The following is an 18,611-nucleotide window of genomic DNA, read 5'->3' as shown; positions in this document are numbered from 1 at the left end:
AGAACATGTCTGCTAAGCCTTAACGAAGGTGAAGGTCATTGAGCACTCAGAAATCATTTTCTATTCAACCACTTGATGTAAGCTGATTGCTGTTATGACTACAAATTTCCTTATCTGGTTTCTCAGATGATACAACATCTTTAAGTATTTTGATATTAGATGTAGAAGGTAGGATGCTTCATTACAAAGCTAAGATTATTATAAACAGAAGATAGGCCTATCTTACCATTAGTAAATATAGAAGTATGATGAATTGTTTATCACATGGGTATAGTCAATCATTCTGTAATAATACAATGATTATTGTCACTGAACATGCAATGGCAACATTCATTTTCATAAGTGTATGTCAGACATGTGACAGAGTTGTCAAGCCACAACCAGAGATTTGAACATTTTCAGCTGGAGTTCGGGCCTCATATACATAATGTTTTTATGTTGCTGGATTGTTGGAATGATGTCTCATTTACATTTACCCCAAACTTTCATTCTAATGAACATGCTGACTATGCGACATGGGCTTTGCTCATAGTTGAAGGATGTACGATGACCCATAGTTGTTAATTTCTGTGTCATTTTGGTCTCTTGTGGAGAGTTGTCTCATTTGCAATCATACCACTTCTTCTTTTTTATTTGTACTAACATGTTAAATAATGACAAGCTTGCCAATTTACACGACTGATAAATTGCAGCATCTTTTAAAGATACAGATACTTCTAGTTTGAATGGTTTATATTTTGTATTAGTTGTTTTGATCTCTGTAATGAAGACTTTAATTGCATCCTATATTGGCAGCATTTTATTTTATGGAATATATCAAACGTTTTATAATGCTAATTAAAATCATACAGATTCTCATCAAAGTTTGTTAATTATCTTGATTTTGGTTTTCCTAATTATTTTGTTGAAGATGGGAATTAAGAATTTTATCTTTCATTTTAATTTAAAAAGGTTCATATGGTAAAATTGAGAAAGGAAATGGTGAATATGTCAAAGCGACAACCACCCGACCATAGAGCAAACAACAGCCGAAGGCAACCAATGGTAACTTGTTTCAATGGTAACTTGTTTCAATTTGAAGAAGAGAATTCAATATTTGTATGATTGATTGTCTCCCTTGATAGCATCTTTTTCAAAAGTTGTTATGAAATTGAGTGATTAAAAGGAGGTGCAAGTTTAATGTCAAGGATACAGCTACCCAACCTATCAAGTAATCAGTGAGGGTAAAGTTTGGGGAGGGGAGCTTAATTTTTGTATTCCTTAAATACTGTAAATTGTTTTGCTGATTTTTGTTTATTCATTTAAGTCCCAATATTATTCTCCATATTGTAAACCCCTTCCAGACCCTCATTAGCTTTATCTCTGATTTTTTTGTAATTCTTTTCAAGATATTGTTACATTTCTTGAAAAAAAAAGTTTAATATTACGGGATTTCTGTGTCCTTATAATTTCCGATGTAAGCTCCTTTTAAAGATTTTTTTTATATTTTGAAGTACACACTTTTATTGGATATTTAAGTCCTCAGCTGTCAGAGGTCTCCATCAATACAGCTGTTTATTAAGAATATGACAACATCTGCAAGTCTCTTTTAATATCTTCTGTAAGGTTTTAAAATGTCTTATTCTCTGTATGTATTTAGTCTTGGTCTTCCTAAATGTTTTCCTGTTTGTGACCTTTAAATAAATGTATGAATGCAGTGGCTGATCCAGCCATTTTAAAAAGGGGGGGGTCCCAACCCAGAGTAAAAAGGGGGGGGGGGTTTCCAACTATATGCTCCCTTTCAAATGCATTGATCGTCCAAAAAAGGGAACCCCCTCCCCCTGGATCCGCCACTGGTGTAAATTAAATTATTTTGAGGGTTGAAAAATGATTAAACAGCTTTTAGCAAAATTCTGAGGCAAAAGTCGAGACCCTAGTGATCGAGGGACATTCAACTAATTTATAAGTAAAAAAAATGACAAGGTATGATGATGGCTTAATGAGAAAATTTAGACCAACCAACAAAAAAAGAATAAGCAACACAAACCTCACCAAAAACTAGGGGTGATCTCAGGTGGTCTGGAAGGGTAATTATTAACAGATCCTACTCCTTATCTGGCAAGTTTTTTTACAGTAGCAAATTAAATTAGTCAAAACTTATGTAAGAGAAGAAATGTACTTTTATACTTTTTATGAATATGTTTGATTGATTAGAATCTAGTTTTGGTCTGCCATTTTTCAAGTGTCTGTCCAAAGTCAGGTACTATTAATTTATTTATATGTTTTTGCACTTCAGCAATTAAGGTTGAGAATTAAAGTAGTTTTTATCTTTCCTTGATGGAGTCAAAAAGCGTGACATAATTATTAGGTACATGTTAAACTTTCATGTTAAAGTATTGTTATTATCAAAATAAAAATTAGGTGAGACAATTATGGCTGTGTTAACAGTTTATTAAAGTGAAACTTTGGATTTTTTTTTCATAATTTTTCTGAATTTGAGTCTGCCATGCTTCAAGTTCAATTGTTCTAAGCTTCATGTTATGCAATGTGTGAAAGAAATAGTCCATTAGATTTTCAAAACTTGCAAGTTTCTTTAAAACTGCAGCCTACCTTCTCTTAGAATAACTCTGCTGTTGCCTAGCAATCCTAATATAACCCAAACATTGATTAAATGGTCATTTTACATGCAATAAACTTATTTCTGGAAGTCCTAATATTCACTGCTGCAGAGCTAACACGTGTAAAAAGTCTTATTCAATTATTCCCAAAAAAAATAATATCTGATTTAATTATCCCAGTAAATACTTAATAGAAATGATTCAAGTCTGTAAGCCAACCTTTAACACCCAGCTTCCTCAGAAACTTGTAATTTCTTTTGATGTCTTCATGGCTTCAGAATCTTGTCTATTATCTGCAGCAAATGATTGGATAGGGAAAATATCTAGTCATGTAATGACCAAAGATAAATAAAAAAAAAATTGAATTGTAATTTACATAAAAGTTTGAGAATGGGTCTATTCTTTCATATCTGCATTCAACAGGGGCACCATTTTAATATTCCTCTAAATTTATACAAGCAGATACGCTCACAATGATATATCGATGTGTCTTGCCAACCATAATGTTACCTACTCTAACTTCACTTTCCCTCGAATGTCCTATGGACTAAAATGCATAGGTTACATAACTTGACAGCTTGACAAAAAGGTGACTTAGAAAGTAGGTTTGAGATCAATCTCTGTAGAGAGTGTCAAGGTCATTATAAACTTCTGTTTGTTGAGGCTTAATCTCTGTAGAGCCAGTCAAGGTCGTTAAACACTTCCATTTGTTGAGGCTTAATCTCTGTAGAGCCAGTCAAGGTCATTATAAACTTCCATTTGTTGAGGCTTAATCTCTGTAGAGCCAGTCAAGGTCATTTTAAACTTCTGTTTGTGGAGGCTTAATCTCTGTAGAGCCAGTCAAGGTTGTTAAAAACTTCCATTTGTTGAGGTTCAATCTCTGTAGAGCCAGTCAAGGTCATTATAAACTTCTGTTTGTTGAGGCTTAATCTCTGTAGAGCCAGTCAAGGTCATTAAAAACTTCCATTTGTTGAGGCTTAATCTCTGTAGAGAGAGTCAAGGTCATTAAAAACTTCCATTTGTTGAGGCTTAATCTCTGTAGAGCCAGTCAAGGTCATTTTAAACTTCTATTTGTTGAGGCTCAATCTCTGTAGAGCCAGTCAAGGTCATTATAAACTTCTATTTGTTGAGGCTCAATTGCTGTAGAGCCAGTCAAGGTCATTATAAACTTTTATTTGTTGAGGCTCAATCTCTGGAGTACCAGTCAAGGTCGTTAAAAACTTCCATTTGTTGAGGCTTAATCTCTGTAGAGAGAGTCAAGGTCATTAAAAACTTCCATTTGTTGAGGCTTAATCTCTGTAGAGCCAGTCAAGGTCATTTTAAACTTCTATTTGTTGAGGCTCAATCTCTGTAGAGCCAGTCAAGGTCATTATAAACTTCTATTTGTTGAGGCTCAATTGCTGTAGAGCCAGTCAAGGTCATTATAAACTTTTATTTGTTGAGGCTCAATCTCTGGAGTACCAGTCAAGGTCGTTAAAAACTTCCATTTGTTGAGGCTCAATCTCTGGAGTACCAGTCAAGGTCGTTAAAAACTTCCATTTGTTGAGGCTCAATCTCTGGAGTACCAGTCAAGGTCGTTAAAAACTTACATTTGTTGAGGCTCAATCTCTGGAGTACCAGTCAAGGTCGTTAAAAACTTCCATTTGTTGAGGCTCAATCTCTGGAGTACCAGTCAAGGTCGTTAAAAACTTCCATTTGTTGAGGCTTAATCTCTGTAGAGCCAGTCAAGGTCGTTTAAAACTTCCATTTGTTGAGGCTCAATCTCTGAAGTGCCAGTCAAGGTTGTTAAAAACTTCCATTTGCTGAGGCTCAATCTCTGAAGTGCCAGTCAAGGTCTTTAAAAACTTCCATTTGTTGAGGCTCAATCTCTGGAGTGCCAGTCAAGGTCGTTAAAAACTTCCATTTGTTGAGGCTCAATCTCTGGAGTGCCAGTCAAGGTCATTAAAAACTTCCATTTGTTGAGGCTCAATCTCTGAAGTGCCAGTCAAGGTCGTTAAAAACTTCCATTTGTTGAGGCTCAATCATAAGTCTGGCTACTTTTTGTTGCTATTTAATGTTTCTTTTAAGAAAAGATGCAGTAAAGTTTGACATATTCACATAATTTCTACAGTCATTGCTAGCACAAAATCCTAATTAATGGTCTCTTAGAAAATTTACCCTTTTTATCTTAATGTGGCAATCTCTTTTAAAGTCCATTTCTATGAAGGAAAGGAGTTAATTTGTACAATTTGTATAATTGACATTTTCTGATGCAGTCTTTATCTAATGAGGAAAAGGGAACTTAATATGAAGATCACATTGGTTTATGTCTAGACTTTATAACATCAGATGACATTTATATACTCAAAAGTGTCACAAATAAAAGGTACATTAGCCTTTTCTGGTCTCAAAAACCTTATACTTTTTTAATTGAATCTGTCTGGGCAGAAATATCTTAACTGATTTCTAGAATTTATGTTCATTTTCAAGTCAGATGTTTTACAACTAATGTAGGAGAAAAAAAAATAACAATACATGTGGATTTTCTGTTGCAATTACTTCATACTTAAAAGTAAGTATATGTCAATAAGTCGGCAACCCAATGACGTAACAACGCAATAGACATCTTAGTAATGAGAGGTATCATGGGTAAATGGAAATTTTGTCATATGATATGACCTTGAACTTTATATTTTAAAAAGCCAATAATTCTGATATCCAAAAATTTGCTGTAAAATTAGTTCTTGTCTGTATGACAAATAATAGGTTGTTGCAATTTCATCTTAAAGATGACCTGATTTTAATCAGAATTTCATCTTGCAGAAAAATTAATCATACAGATATCTCTGCCTTGATGATCTTTTATAATTGACCATAGAAAGTCATGTGCAATTTTTCATCTTGACTTTTGGACATTTCTTTAATTCATCATAAAGTTATAAGGGATTTCTGATACAAGTTACTTTCAATATTTACAAATGATTCATTTTCCCATGATTCATTGTGACAATTAGGAACATCTTCGGTGAAATGGTGCCGAGAGATCTTCGATAAGTCTGGCAAAGCTCCTCTCTGACTTACAATTTGATATTGTCTGAATTAACAAGTTCTGCAAATATCCATACAACTATTATGTGTAGTCTGTTTCATCAGTATATATCTTTTACAGATGGGAGACAAAATTATATTGGATTTTTTCATAACATATAACTTCTTTGCTAATTAATAACAAATGAGAAAGCTGTATATTATTGGTGATTCATGGAAGATGTTTTCACTAGAAAGGGGGCGTGCAAATTACAAATGTTGATGAAAGAAGTAAAGTTTTTATAGACGGGAGGATATAATATTTGTGAATCATTGGAGGATTTCATAGAGTAAAAATTTCTTTAGTGAGGATACATCACAGAATATAGGATAAATCTAATATTCCCTCTAAGAATTGATGAATAAAAAAAGGAAGAACATTTTTTACGTTTCTCTTTTCAAGCATAATTTAAAAGTATTAGAATTATCTTTCCTTTTATGTATTAAAGCTGAAGGACGCCTCCGGGTGCGGGAATTTCTCGCTACATTGAAGACCTGTTGGTGACCCTCTGCTGTTGTTTTTTATTTGGTCGGGTTGTTGTCTCTTTGACACATTCCCCATTTCCATTCTCAATTTTATATTTTCAAATACCACATGTGGATTCATGTATTTTCGTGGGTACCAATTTTCGTGTATTGCGGAAAACTTTCTTTTCCGTGGATATTTGATTTCGTGGTTCTGCCAAAGTCTGCGTACAACCTAATAGAAATTTGTATTTTGTTGAATATTAGAATTTGTGGTTCACCTGTGAACCACGAAACCCACGAAAATGTGTATCCAACGAATAATAGTGAATCCACAGTATCACAGAAAAAATAAGAATTTGTTGGGGTTTTTTTTTTCAGATGATTTTCGTATGCCTATGAACTTCCCCTGTCAGTGTGCAGTTTGAACCATGGTTAGAACCATGGTTAACCATGGTCAACCATGGTTGTATGACCATGGTTGACCATGGTTTGACAAAATTGTTAATTGGCCGACCATGGTTAACCATGGTTTTAATGACCATGGTTGACCATTGTTAGAACCATGGTCAACCATGGTAGGAACCATGGTCAACCGTGGTTACAACCATGGTCAACCGTGGTCCCAACCATGGTCAACCGTGGTTCCAACCATGGTCAACCATGGTTATTAATGAGTCAACCATCTCCATTAAACCATGGTTGGCCATTTTACATTCTTGTCAAATGATCTCAAATCAATCTTCAATTATCTTGAAACAGTTAGTCTACTTGTTATGGAGCCTGTATACTTCTCTTCCTTTTTGTGTCAGGACTACCAACAAATGCTGAATTGCATGAAACTCTTTAAAGCTACCCTTGCAGAAATGTTCATCCATAAAATGCAAAGCAGTTTCCACCTGCAAGAACATAAAATTTTCCACAAAGAATCAATTGTTCTTGATAATTTGTATACAATAACAGATTTTAAGGATCAAAAATGTTTTATCTTCTTTTGCAAATTTTCAATAAAAAAAACACCCAACAAAATAAAAGTTATGAACATGTTTTTGTTTAAACAAATAATTGTAACCCCCCTTTTTTTTGGTTTACCTTTCAAACAAAAGAATGATTGTGTAAATTATTTTACCATTGACAAAATTTTCATATTGTACAGTTTTATCAGTTACACCTGGAATTAAAAACAATTAAATATAAAATTTATGTTGATATGGATAACTGACACTGACAAAAGAATTTAAAGACCCATTTCAGGTGGCATGTGTTCAATTAATGAAAGCCAAATCAAATACTGTAACAATTTTTACATCTTTTAAACAAAATATCAAACAGATTTCCTGTGAATGTACTTATCTGATAACAAATCTTCTTTACGTGACAACACTGGACATCAAATCCTTCACTTGATTTTTAAAGCGCGAAATAACTTTACTGAGATCACGTGACGTTTGTTCCAAGTCATTTAAATGTTTCGCACTGAGTGAATCATTGTTAACGGTTGGTGATAATAATTGATCATGACGTCGCATGTGTTTCCGGTTGGGGAATAAACATAAACATAAGACATAAGACATAAAGCTTTATTTAGAGTCGGTATAAGCAAGCAATTACAAACATAAGCTCTGAAGAGCTTTTAAAACCGACATAACAACAAATAAAACAAAACATACATATCGAGTCATGCACACAACATTAAACATATAAAGCAAGAGTTCAATCAGTATATAAACATGCAGCACAAAAGTTCTTTAAGCATCTTACAAGTTTAACACATACTGGTACATGCAATTATGAGATAAAAACACAAAAGCACAAATGAAATGGTTTGCACATAAAAAGCATAAAAGCACATTAAGTTTCTAAAATTAGCACAAAAGCAGCAGAAGCACTATAGTAAAGATATTAGAATAAATTTGCCATGCTGAAAATAAAGCAACAAAACAAAAAAATAATAAGCAGAGATTAACTGGTTTTGCAGGCAAAGCATTGGCATGAGCTGCCAGACCAAGAATTTATCAAGTTCTTGAATTGATTTAAAGATGATTGCTTACGAAGCTCATCTGGCAGCTCATTCCAAAGCCTAGCACCTGCATACCTGAAAGATTGTAGGCCATATGCAGTTGTTCTTACATGTGGTAGATCTGCTGTATTCTGGTATCTGAAAGAGTAAGTGTTATCCTTTAAGTGAATCAAATCATGGAGATAAACAGGACAATCTTTATTTATAATTTTGAAAACTTCAATCGCCAAAGATCGCATTCTTCTTACTTTTAAAGATGGTAATTTTGATTTGCAGAGTAGATCTTCATAACTTGCTGAATGGTCTTCGTAGATAAACCTTAGTGCTCTCTCTTGGATTTTCTCTATCTTTTTTGTATTTACCTCCCCACAAAAGTGCCAAACTAGTGGGCAGTAATTAAAGTTGGACATTATGAAAGAATAATAAATTGTTAATTTTCCGAGTTTAGTCAGGTGTTTACCTATTCTTTTTAATACATTTAATTGTTTGGATGCTTTTTTACATATTATAGAGACATGTTCATTGAAATTTAGTTTAAAATCTATTGTTACACCTAGCAGTTTAACGTTATCTTCACACTCTATTTCATTACCTTCTAATTTAAATTTTAGGTTTTTGTCTTTAGTTTTTTTACCTACAGCTATTGCCTGAAATTTTTCTGGATTTGCTTTCATTTTATTTATTGAGAACCAGTTTATCAAAATTTTACTTTCTTCTTCTAAAGTTTTAATTAACTTATCTAAATCGTTATCTGCGTACGAAAGGGTGTTGTCATCTGCATAATTATAGAGTTCACTTTTATGAATAAAATAGAAAATGTCATTTAAAAAAATATTAAATAATGTTGGCCCTAATATTGACCCTTGTGGCACCCCTTTAAACATTGTTTGCCAATAGCTTGAATTAGTACCTACTTTAACACACTGTTTTCTATTAGTTAAATAGCTTTCCAAAAGTTTAAGAGATGTGGCAGACACACCATAAGATTTTAATTTTAGTAGGAGGAGGTCATGGGGTAGGCAGTCAAAAGCCTTGGACAAGTCCATTAATATAGCTGCTACATATTTATTCTGATCTAAAGCCTTTTTCCAATCTTCAATTATTTTTAATAAAGCGGTTTGGCATCCATATCCTTTTCGAAAAGCTGACAGAAAAATGTGGAAAAATGAATTAAAATATTCAACAATAAAGACTAAAGATATATCACTCTGAAATGTTTTCAAGTTCTTAAAATATGCCGTATAATGATAAAGAAAGGCAGATTTATGAACTTGGAGAGAAAGTCAGAAATTACGTCTTTGGAAGAAAGAAATACATCGTTAAATGACAGCGTACAACTGTTAAAAAACAAGGAATACTGATCGAAAGTAAGTTCCAACTTCCAGTTTGTAAAAGTTTGTAAGTCCAAAATTTGACCCGACTGTAACTAGCATTCTCTGCCACTATAGCTTTACTGCTCAGTTTATGTGTGTTTTAAAATGTATAGAGAATATATTGTTATTGAAATAATCATGAAAGGTCACAATTTACCTCTTGGGAAGAAAGAAATTAAAAATTGTCAATAACATTGTACCACTGAAAAAACGAGCACGATTTTTTAATATTGAAAGTCTCAAAGTAATTTACAATTTGTTATAAATTCCCATGGGTATAATCCAGATCAATATTTATTCACCATGGTCCAGGTTGTCAAGTTGACCATGGTCAGGTGCAAGACCATGGTTGTCAAATTGACCATGGTTGATTAGACCATGGTCAACCATGGTCAGATGTTTACCATGGTCACAAACGTGGAAAACCATGGTTAACGATGGTTAAATAGAGCATGGTCAACCATGGTCAGATGTTGACCATGGTCACAATCATGGTTAACCATGGTTAACCATGGTTTTCAGCACAGTCAACCATGGTTTGACCATGGTTATCAATGGTTAGCGATGGTAACCATGGTCAACCATGGTTGCATTTTGACAGGGGTAATTTGCTATATTACACACAAAGTCCTCCTCCAAGAGAAGTTTGTTTTATAAAGTTTACAATGCCTAAAAATTTTAACCACTCAGCGACACTCTAAGATCATTAAAATTCAGTGTAGGTGTATTATTAAGTATATAAAATTAAAATAAATTTGTACACAGTGCACTCTTAATTTATTGAAAAAACAACACTTAAAACCATTTTTTGCCATGTAATTTAATTAAACTGTCAATTGAAGATAACAAAGTGATAATTAACAACTTTTATTGATGATTCTGATTGACAGAATTAAAGTCCCTTTTACGGGAATATCATTAGAAATGATGTAAATTTATTAAACAAAAATCAAAACTGTCAAAATAATTTGTAAACATAAATGAAATATTTTACTGTAAAACTTAATAATTGCTGATTCATTGATTTTGGCAGTAAAAGCTACATTTCTGATCTTTTTGTTGAAAACAGATCACTAATTAGAGCTTTTATGCCGAATGCAAAGAATTTCTAATTTGTATAAATGCAGCCGAAATAATTAATTTAAACAATTTCCTTCAGATAACAACTAATTTCAATTTAGTCCAGCATTATCATTTGGAAATCTTGTGTCCTTGCTGGTTATTAGTTGCTTAGAGAAAAACGGTTATTTTCGTTAAAAATCGATAGAACACATTTGCTTTGTTTCATTAACAAAGACTATATTATGTTAGAGGGATGTGTTGAATCTTTTAATGAAGACTTTTTCATAATATCCTAATAGAAAATCGAAAATATTTTTCATTTGCCAGTTTTAATTTCATCGCCAAAACATATTTATCCTTTCACATGCACTGCAGTATATGCATGGATAAATCATTATTAATATTTATAATATTTGTGTTCTGTTGATTTAGGATTTTTGATTGAGGACAAAATCGACTCGTTAAATATGCATCTGCTACCCAAGTTTACAAACTTAATTACTGAAGTTCACCTTCCAATAATGAAATTGCTATGAAACATTAAATAAATGCATATAACTGTGCATATAGTTGCAGTTTGTTTACATTAGCTGTTGAATAAATATTTGCAGTCTCTTAAATTTATTTTATATTCTCATAATATACGGAATGAATCATATTTTACCTGCTAATACCTGTAGTTAATTTGGAGACCTGGGTAATTTTGATGTGAGTTTTAATATTAACATTACCAATTTTTTAATTTGTTTAGTTTATATATTGAGAAAATATTTGCAATCTATTAAAATAAAGATTTCATGCAGTCCGGTGGGGATTTATGCAATGTGTTAAAAACCTCAGGACAGCTTTGAAATGAAGAACAGCAATAAAACTATTGTTCCTTTGCTTTAAAGTTTTGTGTCATGTCTTTGTGACCTGTCACTATCTTTGTTTTGTTCCCATATATTGCCATGTTTTTATTAATGAGTTAAAAAAATATGACAGCATCACTTTAACTTGCAATCATTATTTCACTAGGGATTTATCATCAAAATATTTTTATGCTCCACCTACGATAGTAGGGGGGCATTATGTTTTCTGGTCTGTGCGTCCGTTCGTCCGTCCGTTCGTCCATCCGTCTGTCTGTCCATTCGTTCGTCCGTCCGTTTGTTCGTCCGTTCGTTCGTCCGTCTGTCCCACTTCAGGTTGAAGTTTTTGGTCAAGGTAGTTTTTGATGAAGCGGAAGTCCAATCAACTTGAAACTTAGTACACATGTTCCTTATGATATGATCTTTCTAATTTTAAAACGAAATTAAACTTTTGACCCCAATTTCACGGTCCACTGAACATAAAAAATGAAAGTGTTAGTTTCAGGTTAAAGTTTTTGGTCAAGGTAGTTTTTGATGAAGCTGAAGTCCAATCAACTTGAAACTTAGTACACATGTTCCTTATGATATGATCTTTCTAATTTTACGACAAAATTAAAACTTTGACCCCAATTTCATGGTCCACTGAACAAAGAAAATGAAAGTGTGAGTTTCAGGTTAAAGTTTTTGGTCAAGGTAGTTTTTGATGAAGCTGAAGTCCAATCAACTTGAAACTTAGTACACATTTCCCTTATGATATGATCTTTCTTATTTTACAGCCAAGTTAAATTTTTGACCCCAATTTCATGGTCCACTGAACATAGAAAATTAAAGTGTGAGTTTCAGGTTAAAGTTTTTGGTCAAGGTAGTTTTTGATGAAGCTGAAGTCCAATCAACTTGAAACTTAGTACACATGTTCCTTATGATATGATCTTTTTAATTTTACAGCCAAGTTAAATTTTTGACCCCAATTTCACGGACCACTGAACATAGAAAATTAAAGTGTGAGTTTCAGGTTAAAGTTTTTGGTCAAGGTAGTTTTTGATGAAGTTGTAGTCCAATCAACTTGAAACTTAGTACACATGTTCCCTATGGTGTGATCTTTCTAATTTAATGCCAAATTAGATTTTTTACCCAATTTCACGGTCTATTGAACATGTAAAATAATAGTGCAAGTGGGGCATCCGTGTACTTTGGACACATTCTTGTTTGCAAATGCATTGATTAGATATCTTGTAACTTTTAAAACACCTGTAAATCAATCAGTCAATTTTCACATTTTTAGCTCGTCTGGCCTAAAAGGCCATGTGAGCTTTTCTCATCACTTGGCGTCCGTCGTCGTCGTTGTCTGTCGTCGTTAACAATTTTTCAAACATCTTCTCCTCTGAAACTACTGAATGGATTTGAATGAAACTTAGCATGATTGTTCCTTAGATTATCCTGCACAAAGTGTGTGCTTCGATTTTTGATCCGTCAAAAAACATGGCCGCCGTTACTTAAAATAGAACATAGGGGTCAAATGCAGTTTTTGGCTTATATCTCAAAAACGAAAGCATTTAGAGCAAATCTGACATGGGGTAAAAATGTTCATTAGGTCAAGATCTATCAGCCCTGAAATTTTCAGATGAATCAAACAAACCATTGTTGGGTTGCTGCCACTTAATTGGTAATTTTAAGGAAATTTTGCAGTTTTTGGTCATTATCTTGAATATTATTATAGATAAAGATAAACTGTAAACCGCAAAAATGATCAGCAAAGTAAGATCTACAAATAAGTTATATGACCAAAATTGTCAATTGACCCCTTAAGGGGTTATTGTCCTTTAATGACAATTTTTCACAATTTGTTCATCATATTTGCTAACTTTAAAAAATCTTCTCCTCTGAAACTACTGAATGGATTTGGATGAAACTTAGCATGATTGTTCCTTAGATTATCATGCACAAAGTGTGTGTGCTTCGATTTTTGATCCGTCAAAAAATATGGCCGCCGTTACTTAAAATAGAACATAAGGGTCAAATGCAGTTTTTTGGCTTATATCTCAAAAACGAAAGCATTTAGAGCAAATCTGACATGGTGTAAAAATGTTCATTAGGTAAAGATCTATCAGCCCTGAAATTTTCAGATGAATCAAACAAACCATTGTTGGGTTGCTGCCACTTAATTGGTAATTTTAAGGAAATTTTGCAGTTTTTGGTCATTATCTTGAATATTATTATAGATAAAGATAAACTGTAAACAGCAAAAATGATCAGCAAAGTAAGATCTACAAATAAGTTAATCTGACCAAAATTGTCAATTGACCCCTTAAGGGGTTATTGTCCTTTAATGACAATTTTTCACAATTTGTTCATCATATTTGCTAACTTTAAAAAATCTTCTCCTCTGAAACTACTGAATGGATTTGGATGAAACTTAGCATGATTGTTCCTTAGATTATCATGCACAAAGTGTGTGTGCTTCGATTTTTGATCCGTCAAAAAATATGGCCGCCGTTACTTAAAATAGAACATAGGGGTCAAATGCAGTTTTTTGGCTTATATCTCAAAAATGAAAGCATTTAGAGCAAATCTGACATGGTGTAAAAATGTTCATTAGGTCAAGATCTATCAGCCCTGAAATTTTCAGATGAATCAAACAAACCATTGTTGGGTTGCTGCCACTTAATTGGTAATTTTAAGGAAATTTTGCAGTTTTTGGTCATTATCTTGAATATTATTATAGATAAAGATAAACTGTAAACAGCAAAAATGATCAGCAAAGTAAGATCTACAAATAAGTTAATATGACCAAAATTGTCAATTGACCCCTTAAGGGGTTTAATTGTCCTTTAATGACAATTTTTCACAATTTGTTCATCATATTTGCTAACTTTCAAAAATCTTCTCCTCTAAAACTACTAAACCAAATTCAACCAAACTTCAACTGAATGATCAGTAGGGTGTATAAAATAAAGTTTGCATGTGCTTTATTTTTTATTTCGTCAAAAAACATGGCCGTCATGGCTAAAAATAGAACACAGGGTAAAATGCAGTTTTTGGCTTATATCTCAAAAACTCCAGCATTTAGAGCAAATAAGACAAGAAGTTAAAGTATTTATTAGGTCAAGGTCTACCTGTCCTGAAATTTTCAGCCGAATTGGGTAACTGGTTTTTCAGGTATAATGCCCCTGAATTGATGATTTTAAAGAAATTTTGCAGTTTTTGGTTATTATCTTGAATATTATTATAGATACAGATAAACTGTTAATAGCAAAAATGTTAAGCAAAGTAAGATCAACAAATAAGTCAATTTGACCAAAATTGTCAATTGACCCCTTAAGGAGTTATTGCCCTTTAAAGACTTTTTTCACAATTTGTTCATCATGTTGACTTACTTTAAAAAATCTTCTCCTTTGAAACTGCTGTATCAATTTCAGCCAAACTTAGGCTAAATGAGTTTCAAAGTATCTAGTATAAATTTTATATTTCATTTCCTTGTATGTCAGAAACATAGCTCCTATGGCTAAAATAGAACATAGGAGAAAATGATTTTTTTTTTTGCTTTTGAAGAAAATAGGACGATTCAAAGAACATTTAAATAAATTGAAAAGCCAAAATAATCATTGATGAGAGATATTATTTAACCAAAAAAATTAAGGTGAGCGATTCAGGCTCTTGAGAGCCTCTTGTTTTCAGAAAGCCTGGCCCACAGTAATGTACACTTTATAATTTGTTTTATGAAATGTCCTGTGAATTCTGCACTTTTAGAAATAATTAGATTCATCAGAAAACAACAGTGCCGCTTAACTCAGTATATTAACTTCTTATTTCTCATGTTAGAATAAACACAAAAGATGGTTAAAAAAACAGTTTCACTCTGTCTGTATTTGCCTAGAGGTCAGAATTCTCTAACTATACTTATTTCCCCATGTTAAAATAACAGAAAAGGTGGTTGAAAAAACATTTCATTCCATGTCTGTCTTGTTAAAAGGTCAGAAATCTCTTTAATGATAGATTTCATGTGTTGAAACATTTGTAAAAGTCAAGAATTGCAAATAAACCAAAATATTTAGTTACAAGTTAACATGTAGAGATATTGACCTTATCAATGTGACCTGTCATCACTTTGATATACATCACCTGGTATATTTCACCTTCTGTAACCTTTCAAAAAAAATAACCAGATAAAACTTATCCTTAAATCTGAACTTATCTGATTAAGGTATATACTAATATGTGGATGTCTATTTTAGATCGGAGATGTATGTAAAATGTTTTTTCTGTTACAAGTCATGATGTATTGTTTTATGTATACATGTTATGCTGTCCATCAAGGGCCCTTGATTGGAATAATAAATATTCTTATTCTTATTCTTATTCTATGTATTGTTTTGTATCTGATGAAACCAACGAAGAAAAAACTTTCCTTCAAATCTTGTATTTTTCATCAGAGCAAGAATATAGTATCTGCAACAATTAGTTAAAACAGTGAGTTACTTCATCATAGTGACTACTGCAATCTGCAAGGTTACCCACTAGTCCGCTGCTCCAGACTAGTAAAATTTCATTTGGACTAGTTAGTTTTTGCAAAACTTTGTTTTGACTAATAAGAAAAATGTCTGAACATTGGTTTTTCGGACTAGCAGGTGAAATTTTTTGTGGTGCAGACTCATTTTTCTAATCGATACTGGTGACTGACAATGTCAGAATGTTTTGAAAAAAAATAGTATACTATATGTATAAACCTTGTTTTGGCATATCTCAGATGATTGTCTGAGTGACCAGACTAGGACCCATTAAAAGTTTGTGGAGAATTGATCTGTAATTCATCAACAACCAAAGATTTCATCAGTATGCCAGTCCAAACTGTTATCTGAAGGGAACAAGAGTGTCTTCTAATAGGTTTTCTTCTGATTGATGTGCAAGTGGTGTCTTTTCATAGATTTTTTATCTTTGATTGATGTCCAAGTTGAGTCCTCTTGGAGATTTTCTTTTTGATTGATCAGCTGATTTTTGTTGACATTAGACTGCACAGAAATATAGATATTTCAATATCTATTGCTTAAGCCTCAGTTTCATTTCCTGAAATATACATGCTTCAGGAAATTTGTAAATTATTTTTGTCTGGGGTTAAATGTCCAAATCGATACAAGGTGTTTTGGGTCCATTTAAAGTAGAAATTTATCAACAAAACATGACTTTTACATTATTTTAACACAAATCAGAGAAATTTATGGACTTTTTCTAATGATATTGACATTTTAGATGCAAGTTGATTTACAAATAAATTGGTTCTCAGTTACCAATATATGTAGAAATTGCACTTTTGGGATTTCCAATATTTTTTTTTATCAAATTAGAAAGATAAAATTAGATTAAGTGTAAAAGTTTCTGTCTGTTTTGGAATTGTGCAGTATTATAAAGTTATAAGTCTGTTTTCTCAAATACAGAGTATAAACATTAAAAAGTTAGAAGGAAAAACTATTTATGGAGAAAGACTAAAACTCATTTTCACAAAAATTCATCATTGTAAAGATTGGTATCAATAATAGAAGAATGGAAAAAGATACAAACACCATCCAAAACCAGGGTGATTTTTGGGTGCTTTTGAAGAAAATGGCACTCAATTTGACCCTGGGCTTTTTTCTGTTTCTTTGTAATCAGCAATTTTGTCTCTTTAAAAAATTTCCCATTTCATTCTCAATTTTAATTATTGATGTTTATGATAAATTATATAAAAAAAAAAAGGCAAATTAAATTTTATTTTATAAACTGCCATAGCAGAGATGGACATTAAGTTTTACCCTTGTCCATCTGTCCGTACATATCGGTTTCAAATGTTATGATACTTATACACAATGCTTATTACCACAAAACTCAGATCAAGTTTGTATTGGCTGTTGTCACTTTTTACATTTCTAAATTCATACCCATTAATACAAACGGAAGGCTGATTTTATTTTTTTTTCTTCAAGTTTGCTTCAACCAAATGTTATGAATCTTTCACACACTGCTTATTACCATAAAATACAAACACAGACCATGCAAGTTTGAACTTTGAACGAGTTACTTTTGTTGTTATATAGTTATGCCCCTTAACAAACTAAAACATTTCTGAATTTTTCATGCTCTTCTCTGTAACTTAAGTTTGCCTGACAACAAAATGTTATAACCATCATCTGTGTCTCATGGACACATTCCAAATTTATATTTTAAACTTTACTTTATTGTTTTTTGTTCACACTGAAGTATATATATTTTTTATATACCTAGTCATTTCCTTTTAGAACGTCAGTGGTGGATCCAAGGGGGAGGGTTCAGGGGTTTGGAACCCCTTTTTTTTAACAATGCATTTGATTTGAATAGGGAGTCAACGTATAGTTGGAACCGTCCACCCCTTTTAAAAATGGCTGGATCCACCCCTGACTGTTAGGTCATTCTAACCTGGAAGATAAATATGTTTCAAAGATAATTTTCTTGGGGTGTTAGGATTGCCCACAGTCGGTCTTTCATTTGAACGATTTTGACACCCCTCAGTGTCAGTTATACAACAAGAAAAATATGTATTATAGTTTATGCAACTGAAATCATAGAACTGTACTGAGACATTAATTATTATTTATCTAGTTATACCTATTTGTATCAACATGGTATAGATTTTATCTCATTACATGAAGTATCATCAGTATTGTCTTCAATTATAACTCTGTTGTAGAATGTATATACATTTTGTACCAGGGTACAGAAGTTGAATTTACATGTTTTTCTAATGACAGAGTATATCAGAGTATATGACGAAACCTCAAATTTACAAGCTGCTGTAATTAAGTCAGAATTAAGAACTCCATCAGACAGATGGGAATGGCTATTAACTTCTGTCATTAAGATTTTACACATCTAGAGCTAATGATGTCTTCTTACATAATAGTAACATTAATGGTAATTTTTTTCTGACTGACCCATTTGTGACAGGATTTTCTTCAGGTTCTCACTAATAAGATGTATTTTGTTGTCTGGAACATTAGATTATGTACAGCTTTTACACTCACACATCCCTTTTTTTCCCAGCCCAGAATGGGAAATGTATATCCCCTTATTACATGTTTGTTCAGCAATATCAATATCTTGTGTTTTGACCAGCCGAGGTTGGTTGTTGACGTCAAGGCTGCTGTTGTAGTCTTCTGGTTGGTTGTTGACGTCA

General features: G+C 32.6%; 1 protein-coding gene across 17 annotated transcripts in view; it reads left to right on the top strand.

Annotated features, from left to right (window-relative positions):
- LOC143049654 (neuron navigator 2-like) overlaps positions 1 to 18,611 on the top strand; it is a 342,816-nt gene that overhangs the window by 185,222 nt on the left and 138,983 nt on the right. The gene's annotated exons all lie outside the window — the stretch shown is intronic.

The sequence above is a fragment of the Mytilus galloprovincialis genome, chromosome 10 (genome assembly GCF_965363235.1).
Source record: "Mytilus galloprovincialis chromosome 10, xbMytGall1.hap1.1, whole genome shotgun sequence".
Classification (NCBI taxonomy): domain Eukaryota; kingdom Metazoa; phylum Mollusca; class Bivalvia; order Mytilida; family Mytilidae; genus Mytilus; species Mytilus galloprovincialis.
Note: the sequence above shows the minus strand (reverse complement) of the source record. Positions and strands in the feature narration are given on the sequence as shown.